This window comes from Carcharodon carcharias, chromosome 12 (genome assembly GCF_017639515.1).
Source record: "Carcharodon carcharias isolate sCarCar2 chromosome 12, sCarCar2.pri, whole genome shotgun sequence".
Lineage (NCBI taxonomy): Eukaryota > Metazoa > Chordata > Chondrichthyes > Lamniformes > Lamnidae > Carcharodon > Carcharodon carcharias.
Genome location: NC_054478.1, coordinates 36,699,735 through 36,721,891, shown reverse-complemented (window position 1 = coordinate 36,721,891; position 22,157 = coordinate 36,699,735). Strand labels below are relative to the sequence as shown.

At 39.0% G+C, this 22,157-nt stretch overlaps 1 protein-coding gene across 8 annotated transcripts in view; it reads left to right on the top strand.

The window, feature by feature from the left end:
• The window catches only part of LOC121284806 (methyl-CpG-binding domain protein 5-like), a 261,093-nt gene that overhangs the window by 93,627 nt on the left and 145,309 nt on the right, over positions 1–22,157 (top strand). The window contains exon 1 of one of the 8 annotated variants that reach the window (XM_041200517.1): positions 13,655–13,793. The exons of the other annotated variants lie outside the window; for them this stretch is intronic. The gene's annotated coding sequence lies outside the window, so the exon portion shown is untranslated. Of the gene's footprint in view, positions 1–13,654; positions 13,794–22,157 lie in introns of those variants that run through there. 8 annotated transcript variants of the gene reach the window in all.

The following is a 22,157-nucleotide window of genomic DNA, read 5'->3' as shown; positions in this document are numbered from 1 at the left end:
GTCCCAAATCCTGGCACTGGGCAAATAACACAGCTGTCTGGACACTTGCTCCCGACTGTAGAGAATGTATCTATCCCCAAAATGATCATCCTTGTATCCATGCCCCTGTATCCTCCTCCAGTGATATAGCCCCTCTCAAAATGCTACTACCTGTGATTCCAAACTCTTGTGCCACCCTTTTTCTTTCACTATTATTACTCTTCAACAGGGGCCCATGTCTGGAATTCCCTCCCTAAACCCACCAAACTTTTGGTCACCCATGCTAATCTCTCCTCCTTTGGCTCAACATCTGGTCTTTTCTCAAACCTCCAAAGTTCCTTCAGGCATTTTTAGACCTTTAAGATACTTTGTAAGTGGAGCTAGCTGTTGCTGTTTTGACATGTTTTTGTTAAGGCTCAAAGTTACTTCAAATAATTTATTGACCACTATATTTGGCAAATGATTTTTTAAGGTATTTGGATATTAGCAATTTACTTTGATACAACTGTATGTGCTGCTTTTAAGAAATCACAGATCAACTCTAACCCAGCTTGTAAGTGCACAATGTTCCTCCTGGTACTTTATGTACTTGAACATGGATGCCTGAACACAGATCTTATGATAAAACTGGTTGTTTCTCTGAGGTCTGTAGTTTCTAAGAAGACATTCATTCTTGACCAAGCACTCAGAATAATATTCCTTCAGTAGTAAAGTACTGGTGGTGTCATTCAGAAAATTAGCTGGGATGGATTCCTGAATGTCTAGGAAAGTTGAGTGAAATTACACAATTATTAGTGTCTCCGGATTAATGTCTATTTATTTAGCATACTTACGTTATTAGGTTTAGCTTCTCTTTAATGTTAACTTAAACTTCTTATTCTCTCTTCCCTAATGTAATTATTCACAGACTCGGCTCTTGTACTTGAAATGGCAAAAATAAAGTGCGTTCATTTGTTTTAAATTGCCGATGTTGGTGCATTTTATTCTGCATAATATTGGGAATTTTCCTCCTTCAGAAGGTGCTGGTCAACAGCAATAACTTGCATTTATCTGATGCTTTCAACGTAGTAAAACACTCCAAAGTGCATCACAGCATTATCAAACAAAACTTGGCACTGGACCACAGAACAAGATGTTAGAGATCTGATCAAGAGAAAGGTCTGATCAAAGAGAGAGATTTTGAGAAGCATCTTAAAGGAGAAAAGATAGACGAAGAGGTTGAGAGAGGGAATTCCAGAAGTTAAGGCCTTGGCACTGAAGGCAGGGCCGCCAAAGATAGATTAAAATCAAGGATTCACAGATATCTCGATTGTGGGGCTCGAGGAGATATATAAAAGTAGGAAGTGGAGAGGCCGTGGTTCTAAAATAAAGGCTTTGCGTAACAAGGTGTAATTAGGTCAGCAAATAAGGGGGTGATGGGTGAATGAGCCTCAATGCAAACTAGGATATGTGCAGCAGAGTTTATTTATGAAGGGTGAAATTTGAGAAGCCAATCAGGAATGTGTTGGAATACTTGAGCCTCAGTGTAACAACAAGAGAGTATCTCACCATTCCCCATGGCATTCAGTGGCATTACCATTGAATATCAACACACTGGAGAATTTACATTGACCGGAAACTTAACATATAAAAGTTGTGGCTTCAAGAACAAGTCAAAGCCTTGGAACTCTACAACGAGTAACTTACCTCTTGGCTCCCCAAAGCCTGTCTACCATCTACAAGGCACAATTGTGAAGTGTGATGGAATATTCTCCACTTGTTTGGATGAATTAATCTCCAACAAGGCTCAAGCTCAACACCATCCAGGATAAAGCAGCACCTCATCCACCAGCTTAAACATTTTCTCCCTCCAGTATCGACGCACAGTGGCAGCACTGTGTACAATCTGCAAGATGTACTGCAGCAACTTACCAAGACTCACTCCTTCGACAGTACTTTTCAAACCCGCAACCGCTACCATCTAGAAGGACAAGGGCAGCAGATAATTGGAAACACCAGCAAGATCCCCCCCTCAGCCATCCTGACTTGCAACCATATTGCTGTTTCTTCACTGTTGCTGGGTCAAAATCATGGAACTCCCTTTCTATCAGCACTGTGCTGTACCTACACCACATGGTTTAGGAAAGCAGCTCACCACCATCTCCTGCAAGGCAGCTAGGGATGGGCACCAAATACTGGCCTGGCCAGCGACATTCACGTTCCATGAAAGTATTAAAACAAAAGGCATGCATGAGAGTTTTGGCAGCAGACGACCTGAGGCAGGGCAGAGTCGGGCAATTTACACACTGGCATTAAGTGATCTTGGGATCACATGTGACACATAGGTTGCGAGCCGTCTAGCTCAACCTCAGACAGTTGCTAAGGAGCAGATGGTGTCAGTGGCTAGTGGCAAGAACTGAAGACAGTGGCTTCAACCTTCCCATTATCTAATTGGAGGACGTTTCTGCTTATCTCTGTACTGTTACCAAACAAGAGGCCTAACAATTTAGTGACAGCGGAGGAGTCTGGAGAGAGAGACACACACTTTGCCTGAGTGGGCATTTTCACACAAAAGCACAGACAGCACAGAACTTGGATCTCCTTCATGCACCTCATAAGTAGAAAAGTGGTTTACATTGAGGAAAACAGCGGAGGGCATAAAGGAAAACTGAGAGGATTAGAGTGGTGAGAAATGAAATTGATCAGAATCTTTTGAAAAAATAAGTTACGTGACTAAGGAGAGTGGAACAGGCAAGTAGGGCTGGCATCTCCCTCTGTTCCTCCTGTCTGCAAGTCTGCAATTCACTGCCTCTTTTCCCTAATTGGAATATTTTAGGTGACAACCAGTTCCAGAGTGTATGGACCATCCTGCACCCTGCTGTTGAGTGATTGCTGCTTTTGCTGCTGGGACACTGCTTCCACTTGATTTTATGGATGCCTATTCATCCTATGCTGTTCTGTTGAGCCACCTTTGTTCCTGTGGCTGCTGTGATTCTATTCTGCTACTTGAATCTTCAAGTTCAAGCTAACTACAAACCATATTCCTTATCTCAGGTGAGACAGCAATTTTTGTGTACTTTGAAGTCAGTATTCTGTATTTGGTGCTCACAGTGTGGCCTGCTCTACACTGGGGAGACCAATCGCAGATTGAGTGACTGCTTTATGGACAACCGTCATCGAGTCCACAAGCATGATCCTGTGCTTCTGGTCGCCTGTCATTTTAATTCTCCATCTTGCCTTCGTGCTGAACTCTGTTCTCCTGCAGTATTCTCGTGAAGCCTAACAGAAGCTTGAGAAAAAGCACTTCATCTTTCAGTTAACCACTTGCAGCCTTCCGAACTCACATTGTGTTCACACCATTTCAGACGGTAACCTCTGCCCTTTTCATTTCATTTATATTTTCTTTGCAGGTTTTGGCTTTACTATTGTTTTTCTATTGTTTTTGCTTTTGGATGGCAACTGTTCATCATTCTGCCATTCGCACTACCTCTGGACACATCTTTTGTTTCTGTACTTGTCCCCCATTACCACTCCCTTTCTCCTTGTCTCACCAACTGTTTTGTGATTTTAATGTCTTCCATCTTCTACCTTGTCAGAGGCTCTCTTTCAACCTTTTTCCCCTCCTATCTTTCACCCGTTTAAAACCTGTTACATTCTAACCTTTTCCTGTTCTTATGAAAGATCATTGACCTGAAGCATCAACTGTTTCCCTCTCCACAGATGCTGCCTGACCTGCTGAGTATCTTCAACATTTTCTATATTTATTCCTTATCCACCATCCTTTTGCTGCTCTTTCCTGAGGTCTTGGATTTGCATACGCTGCTCAACCAGCTTCTGGGCTTTTCTCTGCTTTTGTGTTGGCTTCTGGGAAAAGCTGCATTTCTCCAATGGTAAATGGCTTTACTGTGAACTCTGCTTTGCCAAAGCTGCCCTGTTGGACTTCATTTTTATCTAATACTAGGAATGTTTCTATTATCTGTAAGTTTGTTTTCTTTCTACCTTTATGATGTTCTCTCAACTTATGTGCTGGTCTGACCACTGAAATTCTGATTCTCTTAATTCACTGTACTTTCCGATTGCAACTTCCAACGACACCTCAGCTGATATGTTACTCCCCAGTGTCTCCTGGAATTACCCTCTCTCCTTTCTAGCCTTTGAAACTGGATATTTCATTTGATGATCCAAGCTGCACCTACCCTATCCACAAGTAGACATCTAATCCAGAGTTCAGATCTTAAAAACGAAATTCTGAAGTGATTCATATTCTCTTCTCCTATCTTCGGGTTAATACAACATTGTTTTCCTCTTTCTCTCAATTTCCTACACTTACCCTTCTGCACATGACAACATTTGTTTCCCCCTCAGTATTTTGGCCCCCAACAGCACTATCACAGCCTCACTCCATGTATAATTCCACAATATTTCCTCTTACTATCCACCACTTAATGTGAATGATTATTTCAGCTTCCGGATATTGAGGGATTCTATATCCGCCTTACAACCCTGTCTTCCAGGTTATGCTTTTTGCCATCAGCCCTGCCAAGTCGCTCCAACTGTATGTATCCCCCATCTCTGTGATGTGATGCTTTGTCCTTGCCCTAACCTCGCCATGCTCCCCTCTCCTCCTTTGATTAATTAACACTCTTCCATCTTCTACATTTTTCAGTTCAAACATTAATTTTTTTTGGAGCCATCTCAAGCCCTACATTGGTGTCCTTTGCTTCTGTGGTTCCTCATCTTCCATGGGTTCAGTCTTAAGCTCAACTCTCTTAGAATAAACCGCATTCTATTCTCATCCAATCACTCAACTTCATGTAAATTTTCCCACCCATATCCTTGACCGCCACCTAAATGTTACTATATTTGAGGTCACAATCTTTGACCGCTTTCTTGTCTGCTTTACCACCCACATTCTTCATCCCTCTCCTGTGCACTGTTCACAATTTTACAGCGTTTCAGACAGGACCTTGTGCAATACTGAGTCCCTTCATCTCTCCTGGAAATGCATCTGCCCTTCAAATCTATACTGATGTTTTATTTTTAAGTTATAAAAGCTGATATTTTCCAAGAATTACAGTAGTATTTCAAGCACTTTTAGCTGTAGCTACTAGAAATGTTCTGCTTTTGTCATTTGGTTCAGCTATTTTTTTGAGTTCCATTTTCATCTTAAATCAAATTAATAACATCATCTTTGATAAAATAATTCCCAAAATGGGATGTATCCTTTTGAAAGGATATTGTGACTCATTTGGCTAAAGGGAGCTCAATCATATCAAATTGAATCCTTTTGCAGGTTCTTGATTTTTATTGCAGAAATAGTCGTCGTTTTCGGATGCAGAAGCAGGGAATTGCACTTTTGTATGATTGTGTTTCCCTGCTAATTCAGCTCTGTGTACCCTTCAGTTTATGATATCGTAATGAAATACCTTGGCCATTATCTTGGTTCCCATTGTGTTATTTCATTGCGATTCTATTGAGAGTGACAGCGAAGATATTCTACATTAGAATAATCCATATTTTACTGCAAAGCAATTCAGTATTCCACACAATTGTGCAATAATTGTAGTATACTACAACACTCGAATTGAGACAGTAAATCCATTTTCTACCTTCTACAAATTTTATGCACAGACATCACAGTAATGCATAATTTGAAAGTATTTCCATAATGTTGGAGACGCAATAAGAGAAGACTAATTTTTAAATGCAGTTACTGTTATTTCACCACTAATTCTCAATTTCATTTCTTTGCCATGTAGGTCTTGTTGCATTGCCTTGAACCCTTTCCTGTTTTAGGCATTGCTGCCTATGGCACCTTACTGTGTACACATTGGCAACCATGTTTTCTACACTACAGCAGTAACTTCAAAAGATACTTTGTTAGCTTTGGAACACCCAGAGATCATGAAAGATGCTATTTAAATGCAAGCATTTTACTTTTTGCATCAAGTTTCAAAAATGGTGCACTCAGTTTATAAATGCTGCAAGTATCTGAAGCACTTTAGTATTGAAACTAAATCCCTGATCAGAGAAGATGCGAGTTAACACAACTGCTTCAGATACACTGAGCAGACTATTCAGATACACTGAGCAGACTATTCCAAAGCCGGTTGCCATTTCCTGACATGAAACTTCATTTCACTGCCAATGTCATATACAGTTTCCCAATCTGGACTTAACTAGGAGCAGGCTATTGTATTACAGGGGAGATGGAGAAATATCATATTCAATAAGAGTGCAAAGCAAACTCTAAAACAAAAACAGAATTACCTGGAAAAACTCAGCAGGTCTGGCAGCATCGGCGGAGAAGAAAAGAGTTGATGTTTCGAGTCCTCATGACCCTTCGACAGAACATGTCGAAGGGTCATGAGGACTCGAAACGTCAACTCTTTTCTTCTCCGCCGATGCTGCCAGACCTGCTGAGTTTTTCCAGGTAATTCTGTTTTTGTTTTGGATTTCCAGCATCCGCAGTTTTTTTGTTTTTATCAAAGCAAACTCTACTTGGACAAAGGGACAGATGGTCCCTTTAATTCATGGGATGTGAGCATTGCAAGCAAAGTCAGCATTTGTTGCCAATTCTTCGTTGGCCTGGAAAGATGGCAGTGAGCGGTCACCTAGATCCACTCCATTCCAGCCTAAGTGGTGAAAATGCCCCCATTTGCTGTGGGTAATGAGTATTATTTTCAGATAACGATGATGCAGATATGTTTGAATCAGGAGAGCTGTAACTTGGTAGAGAACTTGGAATGAATTTTGTTCTGATGCACCTGCTGCTTTGTCCTTCTGGAAGGGTGGAAAATGTGGGTTTGGGCATGCTGTCAAGGAAAATTGAAGGGGAGGGTAGAGTGTGAGGGAGCATGCAGGCACAGTTCTTGGTGCTAAGGAGAAAAAAATTCCCTGTTCCTTCAGGATTAGGATAAGAAAAATCTCATTATGGGACAGGCAGGTCACATGATAGTCACAGTTGTGATCAGTAAGAACAGATTTCGAAACAATCTTGGGAAAGATGCTTTATTCCAGGAAACCACATTTCAACTTTTCATCGGTGACCACTGCCATGGTACACGACTCGTCATTGTTGAGTAGCACAAAAATCACTGTTAAAATTTTTAGACTGAGTTAAATTATATTTAATTCCATAATTACCATAAAATGTGGTTCATATTATAAAATACATTGCGCACGGCGCATCAAAATTAAGTGTAATCATCAGAAAAAGCCCGCTTAGAGGCAAACAGGACCCACAGCCATAATCAAGTCCCCTTTGAAGTCATACATTCTGTCTATCGTTATAATTATTACCTGTAAGAGATAGCTATAGTTAAGTTGCAAAACTTATAGTGGTTAAGGAAACAGAGAAATGGAGTTGAAGCATCGAGGTTTCTCAGCAGTGCAGGCTGAGGAGCTGAGAGAGCCAAATGTGATTTTGGCTGAGGGTTAAATAATTGCCAGGACTCTGAGGAGAAACCTCTTCACTTCTGCAATATAGTATCATAGAATCTCCTACACCCACATGAGAAGGTAGACAAGGTTGAAGTGTAATGTCTCATCCAAAGTATAGACACACCTTATCAACCTAGATTTGTGCTCTAGCCTCTGGAATGGGGCAATGAATTCACAACCTTCTGACTCAGGCTAGAGTAATACCGCTGAGCCACAGTGGACACCAAGTTTGGATGGGTTTGCATGTCAATTTTCCAAGACCTGTTTGACTGGTTACTTGATTTGCTGTTCTGCAGGGAAGCTCACCCTTTGTGTTATGACATTTTGGAATTTAACCAATATTCCCACTATTGTTAAAGCAATCATATATACTGAAGAAAGCCATTTGATCCATTGTACCAGTGCAGATGCTTTGGTCGAGCTATCCAATTCATCCTGCTCCCCTGCTCTTCTGTTGTTGCCCTGCAATTCTTTCCACTTCAAGTATTTATCCAATTCTCTTTTGAATGTTATTTAATTTCTCTCACCATCAATTCAGACAGTGCACTTTAGATCACAATGGCTCGCTGTTTTTTATTTTTAAAAATTACGCCTCTGGTTCTTTTGCTAATCATAAATTACTGTTGTCTGGTTACTGACCCTTTTGTCAGAGGGAATAGTTTCTAATATACGCAAAACCATTCATGATTTTGAACACTTGTGTCAAATTTCTTCAACTTTCTCCGCTCGAAAGAAAACTAGTTTCTCCACATAACTGAAGTCCCTCATTCTTGGAACCATCCAAGTAAATCTCTGCTGCATCCTCACCAAGGCCTTGACGTTCTTTCTAAAGTGAATGCAATACTCCATCTGAGGCCTAATTAGTGTGTTATAAAGGTTCAGCATAACTTCCTTGCTTTTATACTTTATACCACTATTAATAAATTGAAGGATACCATGTGGCTTCTCAATTTATCCTGCCACTTTCAAAAATTTATTTACGAGCCCCAATCTTTCTGTTCCTGTACTCCTTTTAAAATTATATATTTTTATTTCATTTAGTGCATATTGCCTCTCCTCATTCATCCAACCAAAATATACCACTTCACACTTCTGTGTTAAATTTTATCTGCCAATTGTCTGCACATTTCACCAGTCAGTCTATTTTTTCCTGAATACGACATTGCCGAGCTTTGAATCATCAACAAACTATGCCCAAAAGAGCCAAGTCCAGGTCATTAGTATATATCAAGAAGCACAACAATTTAGTTGAGGGGAAGAAATCAGTAAAAACTACAATTTTTCTCCTTCCCCTCTGGTATTGTTTGTCAGATGAATCAATCTGGTTTATTCTGTAAATTTTAAACATCTGTTTAAAAACAGCCTTTGTGAGACCTTGAAACAGCAATTTGTCTGCATTTTCTGCTCATCTTATGCGTGTAATCTGCCCAAAAGTACAGCTAAATTGCCATCTAAGGATCTGTCTAAGTAGCTTTTGTTTCAGATCCTGACGGACTGCTTAGTATCCTTGAGTAATAACCAGATGTTGTATTAGCATTTCACTAAACTGGCTTGTGCCTGAGGCAGTGTTCCTGAGCCAATATTATCTCAACTATGCATGTATTTAACTTTAGTTTTACTCTTTTGTGTATCATTTTAGGGTCTTTTTGTTTACACTTCTTCCTATCCCCAAGACCACCCACAACTTCATCCGTGTCTGCCAATTCCGTCTAATAACCATGAGCAAATATGTGAGAGGGCTATAGTGTGACGCAACCCACAGTAAGATGGAGAATTTGCCATCTGCTGAATCACAAGGCAGATTGGCATCCTACCATGAAATAAAAGATTTTAATGTAGACTGATTTCCTTTTTTAATTGTACTGCCCCAACAATTTTATTCTTTCAAAGATATCCCTTTTACAATTATTTTGATTTCAAACTTGAGTCTTTATGTTGAAGCTGGTGGCAGATTTTTATCTTGTTGGTGTTGGTTCCTTTGCCTGCAAAAGCCATTGGTATGCATATGGGTTGGTTTCAGGATTTCACCTTAAGAACCAGAAATTGCAACAAAAATACTCGTTAATGTTGGAGCTGTTACTATAGGTATGTTACTATATCTTACAGTGCAATGCAAGACATTAAGCCAAAATGTGTTGTGTTGTGCTCCTTGTATTGTACTCCTTTAACTCTTTGTACGGTAATTGAATGTATACATTGGTTTACTGTTAAAGCAATAAATTGACGATGCCACATTATCTTGGATAGACCAAATAATTTATATCCTTAACTATACAGATAGTGGATTATAAAGTCAATCCTAAGGCCTTTAAATATCATTTTAAGAAGCATTCATTTTTATGCCATTCATTATTGCAATGCTAGTGCAATATTGTATACAAAAAAACCATGCTAATTTGAAGAAATTCAAAAGTTTTAAAGTAGATTATCTAATATTATAAATTATTTTATCTAGAAGTCAGCCTGAAGAATTCAGTTTCTAATTCTAATTATAAGTACCAAAGGGCAGAGGGAATTAACCTATTGGGTCAAGAGGTCATCAAAATTTTAAGAACCAACTAGTTATAAGTTGACAAGTCTATGCAATCCATTTAACTAGAGTAAGAGCACAGGCCTCATCCAAGACAATTCTTCCATCTTGCCTTAAAAATCATCAAACATTGAGGTAGGCTTGACCCACCAAAGAACCTCAAGCGAACTGGATGTGGGCCTGAACCCCTGATTGCCCACATGATGAGTTACTCCAATTAGCATTTGTACCATGGTAGGATTAGCACCATGTCCTGTGACCAGAGAGACCTACATTGATTCCAAAATAGATTTGCTTTGACTACATGACTTTTACTAAAAATTAGCTGCCTTAACCAATTTCTAGTCAGAATGAGGTTGCAGCACAAATTGTCCACAATTGATATCAAAAATAAACTAATTTGAGCCTCAAAAATGACTTTTGGGAAACTAGAAAATTCACACAAAGGCAGTGATTCTCATTGCGAAGGAAAATTTCAGCCGTTGGCTATTAATAGCCTGGGAGCTGCTAGTGGACTGTCTTTTCCCCTTCACTTGTATCCTTCGAAACACCTATAGCTTCAATTCTTGGGTTCTGAATGGAAGCACATAACCATTACTAGAGCAGGAATTTGGTGCTATTTTTCTATTGTTCTTCTGAAATGAGTCTTGGGCAGTGTTATATAGCTGGATGCTAGTATGGGCAGATGTGTGGTTCATGATAGTTGAGTTCCTGGTTTTTCCCCTGACATAGGAAATGGTTGACCTACACCTCGCAAAGTTCCATGCTGCAACAGTTCAGATCAGTAACTCATCATGTGGGCAATCAGGGGTTCAGGCCCACATCCAGTTTGCTTAAAATGCATTATGTTTTTTGACATTCATGAGTGTAAGTTCCTGTGCATTAAAGACCCAGTAAGAACAACTTGCAGTTATATAGCCTCTGCAACATAGTAAAGCATCGCATGGTGCCACAGAACTGAAAACAAATGCTGACTAGTGGTAGGGAAAGAGTTTGACGAAGTAATCATAGACATGATCAAATAAATAGTTTTGGGGAGGCATATAAAGGAAGGAGAGAGCTGGCAAAACAGAAGGATTTAGGGAAAGCATATCACAATGCTAGGCCAGTAAGTCAAAAAAGTAAGACCAAAAAAAACCAATCTGTTTATAAATAGTACTGTATTTCAGAGCTGAACGACCTGCCAATGAAGAAAAGAAGGGATGAGAAGAAAGCCAGTCAGGTGTACAGAGGTCTTGAAATGCAGGCTAGATATTGCTGCAAGGTTATTGTGGGATTTGAGGGTCAGGAATTATAATCCAATTTTGGGGGAATGGGAAGCCCTGGGGCTTTGCTAAGTGCAAGTTGAGCACTTGCTACAAAGAGGAAAACCAGAAGATCAATTGAGCTACACATCTTGCTGTACAAGCAGCCAACTACTTAACGCTGCCCATGATTCATCTCAGAAGAGCAACAGAAAAATAGCATCAAATTCCAGCTCCAGCAACATGCTGGAATCCAATCTTTCGGGGATGGGAAGCTTATAGTAGTTAGCACAAGGTAGGATACAAGGATGGACCAAGTTGCAGTCAGTATAGTATGGAACTCAGGCTGCTGAGAATAGTATTGGAAAAGTCCAGAAATGATAAAGACACTGATCAGTTGGATACTGCTCTTTGTGATCCTTTGGTTCAACGATGTTGGGGGTGAAGTGAAGGGTGTACAGCTGTCTTGCAAGAGCATAATACTGATGAGGGGTGAGCAAGTTTCCATCTCTCAGCTTGATGGCTATACTTGCATAAGAAATTAAATTTGCTTTAATTCAATCAGAAATGCATCAGACTGGTGTTCTTTTGATATTAACAAAGCACTCCTTAGTTATCTGAATGTACACTTTAGAGATCTCTGTATCCAGGTGGTGTCAACCAAAGCTGCTGCTTAAAGGATTGATGAGATCTAACAACTTTTTTTCCAAGAACAGGTAGAAAGGTTTTGGCTTGTTACTCGGAAAATTCTATCTAAGTATACCCTTCCTGCAGCTACCCATGACTTGTATTGCTGTGCTGCCCACCCAAAGGAGTCTTTTATTTTAACTGTGGCCTCAAAAACTTTGACCTCACAAGGCCAAAAAAGTTATTTCAGAGCCAAAAATACTTTTCCAAACAATCAGGCCACTTCAAGATCAGCAAGCGAAAATGTCTTGATTTGAAATTCTGAGGGAAGTTGTCAAAGTTATCCTTTTAATTTTGATTGCTTTCCTCCATTCCATGGAAATAATGTTTACTGAATCTGTGCATTCAGGCTAATTGTGGGTCGCGCAACTAGTATGGCAGCTCTCTTTGTGCCTATTCATCAGATCGTTCCAATTAAACCTCCTAGCTCAGTTTTTCTCGTGCACACCCTTGGGTTCTGGAATATTGTGGTTGAGCAGGAATCGTGGTTTTCTTGACTCATTGGTCACAGGAGAAAAATGAGATGGTGGAGCTCTGACTGAAATTAAAATGTTAATTGAATTCTGTTTTCTTATTAGTCAGTAGTTTCACTGAAAATGTATAAGCCTAGCCTTCTGATTTGGTTTGCTTTTGCAATGTAACAGTCCAAGTAGAGGACTAACAAATTGGAAATTGTGTTCGATTTCTTAACAGCTTCTGTAAGGTGCCTCTGATTCATTGAAGTTTTTCTTTTGTTCTGCCTGTCTGTATAGGCATTGTTCATGCTATCCTTATAAAAGAACTGAATTTCTCTGTGATTCCGTACTTATATGTTGCCTTAGCAGGAGAGGGGCATGTGCCTCGTGATTACGAAAATAAACAAGTAATGCAGCATTAGAATAAATCTTTGTTCTATGGCAGAGTTAAATACCCCACTTAAAGTGATTTTTCATTACATCTTCCCTCTTACTCTGCCCAATTTGATAACAGACCTTACTCAATGTGTAGAATAAATCCCACACAGTGAGGAAATACTATTTGAAGCATTATGAATGCTGGAGCTCTATGTAAATATTGGAGGATATGTTGAGACATAGAGATAATCCTTGAATTATTCCACTGGATTAGTAAAACATGGCCTATTGCTTCTAAATCTAGGGTGACTCATCCTCTCCAGGTTTTCATCATGCACTGGTTGGATGTCGAGCATACTTCAATTCTCAGATGTGTCTCAATCGTTTGTGAAAGTTTTTTTCAATCTGTCTGCAGCACTTTGTTTGCATTAAATTTGACCTGTCGTTGTTCTGCACACTTGCATAAGTTCTCCAACTTATTTTATAGTTCCTAAGTTAGATCCTCAGATTCAACTAACTCTATTTTTGGCATCAATGCACATTTGAGCAGTCTGCCTTTAGCTCCCAAACCCAAGTCATAATGTAAATGGTTAGGACATCATCTGCTCAGTGTCCATTCTTAAGACAACTCCTGCAAGAAAGAAATAACAAGGATATTTTAAAAGTTGAAAATAATTGACTGGCAGTTATGAGACTTTCTCATTTTGAACGTGACTATAGGTAAAGTGAAGCAGTGGAACATAGTTATTTTTTGAGATAAATCTTTGTTAATACAATCAGATGAAATATCGGTTTGGATCATCTGATTTGCAATTTAATACTCACCTAAGAGACCTGTACTTTCCAACTCTTCATTGTAGATTATGCTGTCATCTAACTATGCTAGCTTGATCACAGTACTCAATATGGCAATTTGCTATCTACATGTCAACATGATCTTGCTAACCAGGATGAAAAATGCCTCGAGCAGCACTGTACTGATCAGCAGCATGAAATATTGGATTTGCACTTTTTAAGAAGAGTGAAAGTTCAGAAAGAAAAAGATTAATGTCTGAGATGATTGAAGAAACAACTAGATTTGCTAAAAATCCAACCAAGGTCGGTGGAGTAAGGTAGTGGTGATGATTTTTGTCAATAACCAAAGTTGGAAGTGTCATGAACACTTTACTCGCAGAAAATGGTTCATTTTCAATGACTAAGAACATTCTGGAAGAATTTGTGTTTTAAAAAGCACTGTCCCTTTGAGGGCTAATGCAGAACTTTGATATTATTCCTGGAAAATCATCCTTTTACAAGAAGAGGTAATTCAGCAGTTTTAATGAAGCTGGAAACCTCTTGACCCTGGTGGACTGTGTACAAAAGGGGTCATGTGGTAGGTTATGGCTCTGGAAAAAAACATGCCTGGAAAAACTGTTTAAAAGTTGGTTTTGGTTTTGCTTTGAGAGGAGAAAGGACCAACTGCTTGTGAAAGGAAGACAGCAGCCTTTTTGCATTCCAGAGCCAGCCCACAGCTGGAAGTGAATATAAGCTGCTCCTAAATTGCGTCATGCTGGAATAGAGTACCTGCAAGTGTGCTTTGAGCCTGCCTGAAAAAAAGTGCAGGAGTCATAGACTGTTTCATAGATCAGCGCTGAGACACAATGCACAACCCAAACATCATTTCAAGGGCTCCACCATCTTTCCTTTCCCCTTGAACCATTGACTTTTAACCTTTGGCAGAGTTCCTCTATTTTTGTTTCTTTGTGGTGGTTGGGGGGGGGAAGGTGGCGGTGGGCAGTGCTGGTGTGTGTGTGTGTCGCTCTCTCAGGGTATCACTAAATAGTAATTAGCATGCTTTCATGTTCCATACTGGAACATGTTAATAAGCTTTACCTTTCTATACGACGAGACTAGTTTTATAAACTTATAACTTTGTTGTTTCTTGAAAGAAGCATGCTTTAAAGCTATTTTATTTTGGGTAACATTAACAAAGATAAATAACTGACATTTTGGTGAGTGAATCAAATTTTTAAAGTAATGGTGCGACCTGTGAAGTAGTGGGGCTAGATCAACTCCTTGCTCCTCCCATCCCGATCATAACAGAAGCCTCTTTTGGAGCATGCTTCTGATCAGGACCTGCAGATCTACATATTAGAAGTTTTCCTTGCTGGACTTACCCTATGAACGTTAAGTTGAAGAAATATATCTAGTTTAAATGGTCAGAGTGCAATGAATATTGTATAAAATTGCAGGAATACCAATAAGAACCTTTAAAATAAGTTTTATTACCAATGTGAATATCTTTGTCTGTTTTTCACTTTTTTATTGACCACAAAAATTGGAGTGGGGAATCACCAAGGGGGAAAATAATGCCTGATGAAACAATGAAAGTTCCAATTAAATTAGTAAAATTCATTTTTACCTTGAACATTATGGAATCACCAATTATTTATACTGCTCACAAACATAACTTTTATGGCCTCATTGGCAGTCCCAAAAGTAATAAGTTTTCATTATTACAAAGTGTACTGTCCAGCTTTTTTAGCAGTAAAATAGTTATTGTATTTGTGAATGTATTATGCCCTGCTGAAGTGTTTATTTAAAGTAACGCCACACCACCATAGTATCATGAGGCACAAATATAATTAATTTTTTTGTTATGGTCTAAAGTGCAATATTGTATACGGTGTTTCTGTTTTAATAACATGGTCAAGGCTCTGTGCTCTGCATTGTGATTTTTGGGAAGAAAATAATGGGAAATTTCAGGGTGGTGTGTCTCAAATTTGGGAGTAAATCAATTTTTACTGATCTACTGATCCATGAAGAATCTGCCATTTGTCAGTGAAAACTGATCTTAAAGTTTCACAAGTGTAGGTATTATTCCTGCAATCTGTGAAGACAAAGCTTTTGTGTGCAAATATTTTGCTTTTAAAGCTTTCCTCAGTCACCAATTTATGGGGCCAGACATTCTATTCTGATTCTGGCTAAATAAAATGCACTGATCATTGCTGTGCATTTTTGTTACCCCTTTGTCAAATAAGGTATATGGTTTGGAGAAGATCCACCAGCTTTTGCATTTAGAAACAAACATCTAACATAATACATTTTATAATACTTAGACTAGTTATGTACATGTTATCACATGCTAGCACTGTAATACCATGGGCTGAAACTTTTGAATTTATTTGGCAGGGTCATTTCTGCTTCCAACACTTCAGAATTCCAAACTTTGGACCTCCTAGTTAAAGGTTATCTTGTTTAATCTGCTTTTGTGTGGTGGAGAAAAAGGAAGAGTTGATGTTTGTATTTCAAAAATTACAAAACCCATCTGGCAAGATAATTGTTTAAAATGAGCTTAGTTATGTTATCTGTCCCAAATAATGATCAACATAGCATTGAAGTAGTTTTTCTGATGAAGCATGTGTATTCAGCTATGAAACAAATTTCTTAATTGTAAAGAGTAAAATAATTTACTTTCAACAGGTAATATCAGCCTTCTATCATGTTTCTATCTACAGTAGGTTATTTTCAAAAGTTTGTTTGTGTATTGTGCAGGATTTATTCTTTTCCCTTCCCTAATAACATTTCAACTGTGATCGTTAGTTTAAAGTATTCTTGACAAATACATAAATTACATTTTATAATAAAAAAGATATCTGGCAAGTTTTCGGGGAACTGAGGTCAGTTTTCTGAAATAGTTGAAATATTCATATTTTTTCAAACTGTAGGATTCCGATCTATTCTAAGATTGGTTCCCTTTCTATGGCTTCATTATATGCAGTGTAAATTGACATATTACCAGGTACAGATCAACCAGTATTGATAATTAAATATTCTGTGGAGCAACCACATGTCCAAACCATAACATTTTTGCAAAGTAAGTATTTTTCTGTAGTTTCCACTTTTATGCTACTGATTGCAAGGCAGGCTTGTTATGTGCCATCCAATGGCCAGTTTGCAGCTCAGTTTCAATATTTTGCGCACACTGGCTATTATTTGAGACTAAACTTATTTATATGTATTTAGAAATGGAAGAAATCTATATTACTAAACAATAATGAGTGAAGTGGGTTTTTATACATGAAGAAAGTTAATAGGTACGTCCCTTTCTTTGTGAAAGCTCACCATATATGAGAGAACCCCAGTTCCAGTCAACATCATGAAAAGCATAAGTGATGCGAATGGGGCCAATGATACCCGAGAAAAATAATGGGTTTTTGCAACAATTCAGTAGCTCCTTGGTCACCATTACTTTTTACTCCAGGTTTATTTATTTAACTGAATTTGAGTACCTCAGCTGCTGTGATGGGATTTGAACTTGTCCCTGGATCATTAGCCCAGGCCCCCAGAGTGTGGTGTATATACTACCTTTTGAAATAGACAGGAGAATATGTTGGAGATGCCATGTACCTTAAGTGCCATATTCTGTAGCTATAGGGTAATTAACGATCCAAAAGCAGACTACTATGAGCATGGTATGCCTAAAAACACTTATTTCTTCTCAAAGCATTGTTTTTCCTTTCCTGTAAAATTGTTTTACTTGTGCAGGTCTGTCATCTTTCTGTGTTTTCTTAAATGGAGCCATTTTAACTAAGATTTGTTTTTACTTTTATCCGTCACTCTGATTTTTAATTTCAATCTGACATCCCTTCCCCTTTACCCTTATGGTAATGATTGAAAAATGGTGATTTCACATCCTTGAGGGCACAAAGATTCTGTTTCGAAATGGAATTGTTAATAGATTAGCTGGATTCTCCTGTTTCCTTTTTTTTGCAGGGACCAGGTAAAATAATTGTTACTTGGTATTGGATATGCATGTGTCTGTTTTATGTTATCTTAAGCCAGAATGCATTATATTATTCTACTGCTTTTGTGGAATACACAGCTAGATCTCTGTGGCCTTCCAAGCACTCTCCCTGCAATTAAAGACATAGCTCATAACTCTTCTCTCCTGAACATGCCTTTGGTCTGTCTTCCTCTCCTTTTGCCCAACTCCTCAATTAATTTATCTTTTTGCTCAGCAACCACTATTTTGCCTTCGATGTTAAGTATTTTATTTCTGTAGTAAAGAGCACAATAATCGAACAGCTTATCACTTTTCTATAACATCTGTAAAACTTCCCCCAAAAATTTACAGAAGTCCAAAAAGTTGAGCATAGCTTTGGTATACAGTACGTTTTATGTTAAGGTCAGGTTACAACACTTTTCGTCCTCTAACGGCTATATATATTTTTTTTTAAAGTACTTCCACACTGTAAGAATGGAAAGCTTCATAGCCTTCTCAGATCAAAATGAATTCTATATTCTTCAGCATGGAATAAAGAAAAACAAACCACAGAGGACAAGGGAATTGAACCTCTCAACAATATGTGCTGAGTTGATTCGTCTTGTCTTGTTCCTATCACCTTGTCAAAAATTCCAACCTTCTCCTAAATAACCAGAAAAGGCCTTTGATTGTATATATTTATTTTATCAAATTGAAGCATTGATTTCGATCCATATTGTTTCAAAGTAGTAGTTGCTGTTAAACTTGTCCATCTTTTTAGCATTTGGCAATTGAAAGCAAGACGAGGAAAAATATGTTCTTAAATTTAATATTTGCATTTCATAAAGCACACCTAACAAAATCAGAGGGAGTCTTCCCATCAGAAACTCTTTCTTGAAAATAATTTTGATGTAGATGTGCACTGCTTTCTGTTGATTTTTATTCAGAGAATAAGTGCCAGTGACGTTGCTGAGGACATTTGCTTAGAAAATGTAAGTGAGCTGAATGGGTGTAAATAGTTAGTGCTGTGACATTACCAACCAAGTCATGTTCATCCACCATACACAACCAGGTGAAAACTTTAATTCAATACCATGGAAAATATCATTAAGTATTCAGGAAAATATACAAAAATCAACAGCAACAAAAAAGCCAATAATGACTTTCCCCAACATGCTTATCATAAAGAGGACCCCAGTGATGAGATGCCTTCATGATAAAATGCTTATATATTGGTCATAGATGCTGCATGTGTTAATGTTTCAGAAGAAGTCAGAACATCAATTTTGGAACTCCAGAAGCTGACATTTTTACCCACTTGTATAGATATTGTAAAGTCAGTGGTCAATCACATCTGTAACCGTATATCCCAGCATATCACTCACTCTACCATTACCATCAAGCCAGAGGATCAGTTTTGGCTCAATGTAGAGTGCAGGCAAGCATGCCAGAAGCAGCACCAGCCATACCTACAAACAAGGTTCCAACCTGGTAAAGTTACAGCACAGGACTATAAGCATACCAAACATCATACTATCCCATAGTGATCCCACAACCAACAGATCAGATCAAAGCTCTACAGCCCTACTAAATCCAGTCGTGAAAGGTGGTGGATACTTAAACAGCTAACTGGAGGAGGGTGCTCTACAAAGATCCCCATCCTCAATGATGGGGGAGCCCAGCACACAGTACAAAAGACAGGGCTGAAGCAATTGCAACCATCCTCTGCCAGAAATGCCTCCTCCTGAGGTCCTCAGCATCACAGGTGCCAGTCTTCAGCCAATTCGATTCACTCCATGTGACATCAAGAACTGGTTGAAGGCACTGGGTACAGCAAAGGATATGGCACCCGACAACATCCTGGTGGGAGTACTAAGTAGCATTTGTTCATTTGTTCCTCAAGCCAAGCTGTTCCAGTAGAGCTACAACACTGCCATTTACTCAACAATGTGGAAAATTGCCCAGGTATGTTGTATCCACAAAAAGTAAGACCAATCAAATCCAGCCAATTACCACCCCAGCAGTCTACTCTCAATCATCAGCAAAGTGATGGAAGGTGGCATCAACAGTGCTATCAAACAGCACTTGCTCAGCGATGCTCAGTTTGGGTTTTGCCAGGGCTACTCTGTTCTTGACCTCATTAAAGCCTTGGTCCAAATATGGACAAAAGAGCTGAACTTATGAGATGAGAATGACTGCCCTTGGCTTCAAGGCAGTATTTGACCAAGTCCTAGCAAAATTGAAGTCATTGGGATTTTAGGAAAAACTCTGCATTGGAATTATATCTAGCACAGAGGAAAATGGTTGTGAGGTTGTTGGAGGCCAGTCATCTCAGCCCCAGAACATTGCTGCAGGAGTTCCTTAGGGTAGGTGAGGGGGTGTTGGGTTACTACTGACCAGATATTTAATTGGACTTGCCATGATGGGGAGATGGCGGTGTAGTGATAATGTCACTGAACTAGTAATCAAGAGGCCCAGGCTTTTGCTCTGAGGGTATGGGCTCAAATCTCACTGTGCCAGCTGGTGGAATTTAAATTCAATTAATAAATCTGAAACGTAAAGCTAGTCTCAATAATGGGATAATGACAACTGTCATTAATTGTTGTGAAAACCCTACTGGTTCACTAACGTCCTTCAAGGGGTCTTTAAACCTTACCCGGACTGGCCTATATGTGACTCCAGACCCACAGCAATCTGGTTGACTCTAAATTGACTTTTAAAATGGCCCGGCAAGCTACTCAGTTCAAGGGCAATTAGGAATGGCAACACTGCCAGCCTTGCCAGAGATGCCCACATCCCAAGAAAGAATTTTAAAAAATGCTTTTGCTACAGGAGCAGGTCAGAGACTTGACCTTTTGCAACAAATAACTCACCAACTGCCACAACTATGGTCTACCACAGGGATCAGTTCTGGGGCCTCAACTCTACAATTTATATAAATAATTTGGGTGATATGGTTTCTAAGTTTGCTGATGACACAAAGGTGGATAGGAAAGTAAATTGTGAGGAGGATATAAGGAGGCTGCAAAAGGATATAGGTAGGTGAGTGAGCAAAGATCTGGTAAATGGAGTATAATGTTGTAAAATGTGAGGTCCAATTTGGCAGGACGAATAAAAAAGAGGCATATTATCTAAATGATGAGAGATTGCAGAGCTCTGAGATGCAGAGGGATCTGGATGTCCTAGTGCATGAATCGCAGAAAATTAGTATGCAGTGCAGCAAGTAATTAACAAAGCCAATAGAATGTTATTGTTTATTGCAAGGGGAATTGAATACAAGAGGAGGGAGGTTATACTCAGTTATGTAGGCATTGGTGAGACCACATCTGGAATACTGTGTACATGCTATTGGCCTCCTTATTTAAGGTAAGATGTAAATGTAATAGAAATAGTTCAGAGAAGGTTTACTAGATTAATACCTGGAATGGACAGGTTAACTTATGAGGAAAGGCTGGACTTGTGAGGCTTGTATCCACTGGAGTTTAGAAGAATAATAGGCGACTTGATTGAAACATATAAGATCCTGAGGAGACTTAACAGGGTAAATGTGGAAAGGATGTTACTTCCTGTGGGAGAACCTAGTGTAACCGGGGTCACTGTTTCAAAATAAAGGGTCGCCCATTTAGGACAAAGATGAGGAAAAAAAATTTCTGTACGTTGAGAGAGTTTGAAATTTTCTTCCTTAGAAGGTGATCAAAGCAGAGGTTAATAGATCCTTGATAAGTAAGGAGGTGAATTGTTATTGGGGGTAGGCAGGAATATGAGGTTAAAATCAGATCAGCCGTGATCTTATTGAATGGCGGAGCAGCCTTGAGGAGCCGAGTGGCCGACTCCCCATAATTCGTTTGTTCGTATTCCCAAAGCCTGTCCACCACCTACAAGGCATAAGTCAGGATTGCAGTGGAATACTTGTCTGGATGAGTGTGGCTCCAACAACACTCAAGAAACTCAATACCATCCAAAACAAAGCAGCCTACTTGATTGGCACCCCATCCACAACAGATGTCAGCAATGCTGACATCCCATGAAAGAAGAAAAAGTCAGCAAACAGTTTCAGTACATTTTTGCAGCAATTTGTTTGTAATATTTTTAGATTCTAGCAGTGAGCTCTAACACTATCATAGAATGCAACATGCCCTGTCACTCCATAGTTATTGTTAAGTACCACAAGTATGAGATTTATTTCCAAATTGCAGGACTTCACATTTGGCACCTTTTGTTTTGCTTTTATGTGACCTACTTCATCAAGCCAAACTTTGAAACTCAGAGAGAGAGAAAAAGACCTTGTACAATGACAAATGGGTGTGCATTTAGTAACTCTAACTGCAACTAATTTTGAAACCTCGCTGACAAATGTGTCTTGTCAACATGGTTTCCTTCCGGTTATTTACTGGAAATCTGTATCATTTCTTGATTTGTAGATTCTCTCTCTCTCTCTCACCTGTCTGTTTGCCCTTTCTTATGTATATGTTCCCTTTGAAGTGCAGTCTGCTGTTATTTATGGAGATTAACATGGCAGTCACTTTGTGCTGAACACAACCCAGTGATTTTGGCTGAGGGAGGAGTGTTGGCCAGTCTATGACTATGAATTGTGCTAAGCAGTCAATTGTGTCCACCTGAAAGGGTAAACATGAGATTTAACATCTACAAAAGACCCCATCTCCCACACTGCAACAAATCGCTCTGCAACATGTTGAAATATCAATCTAGATTGTGTA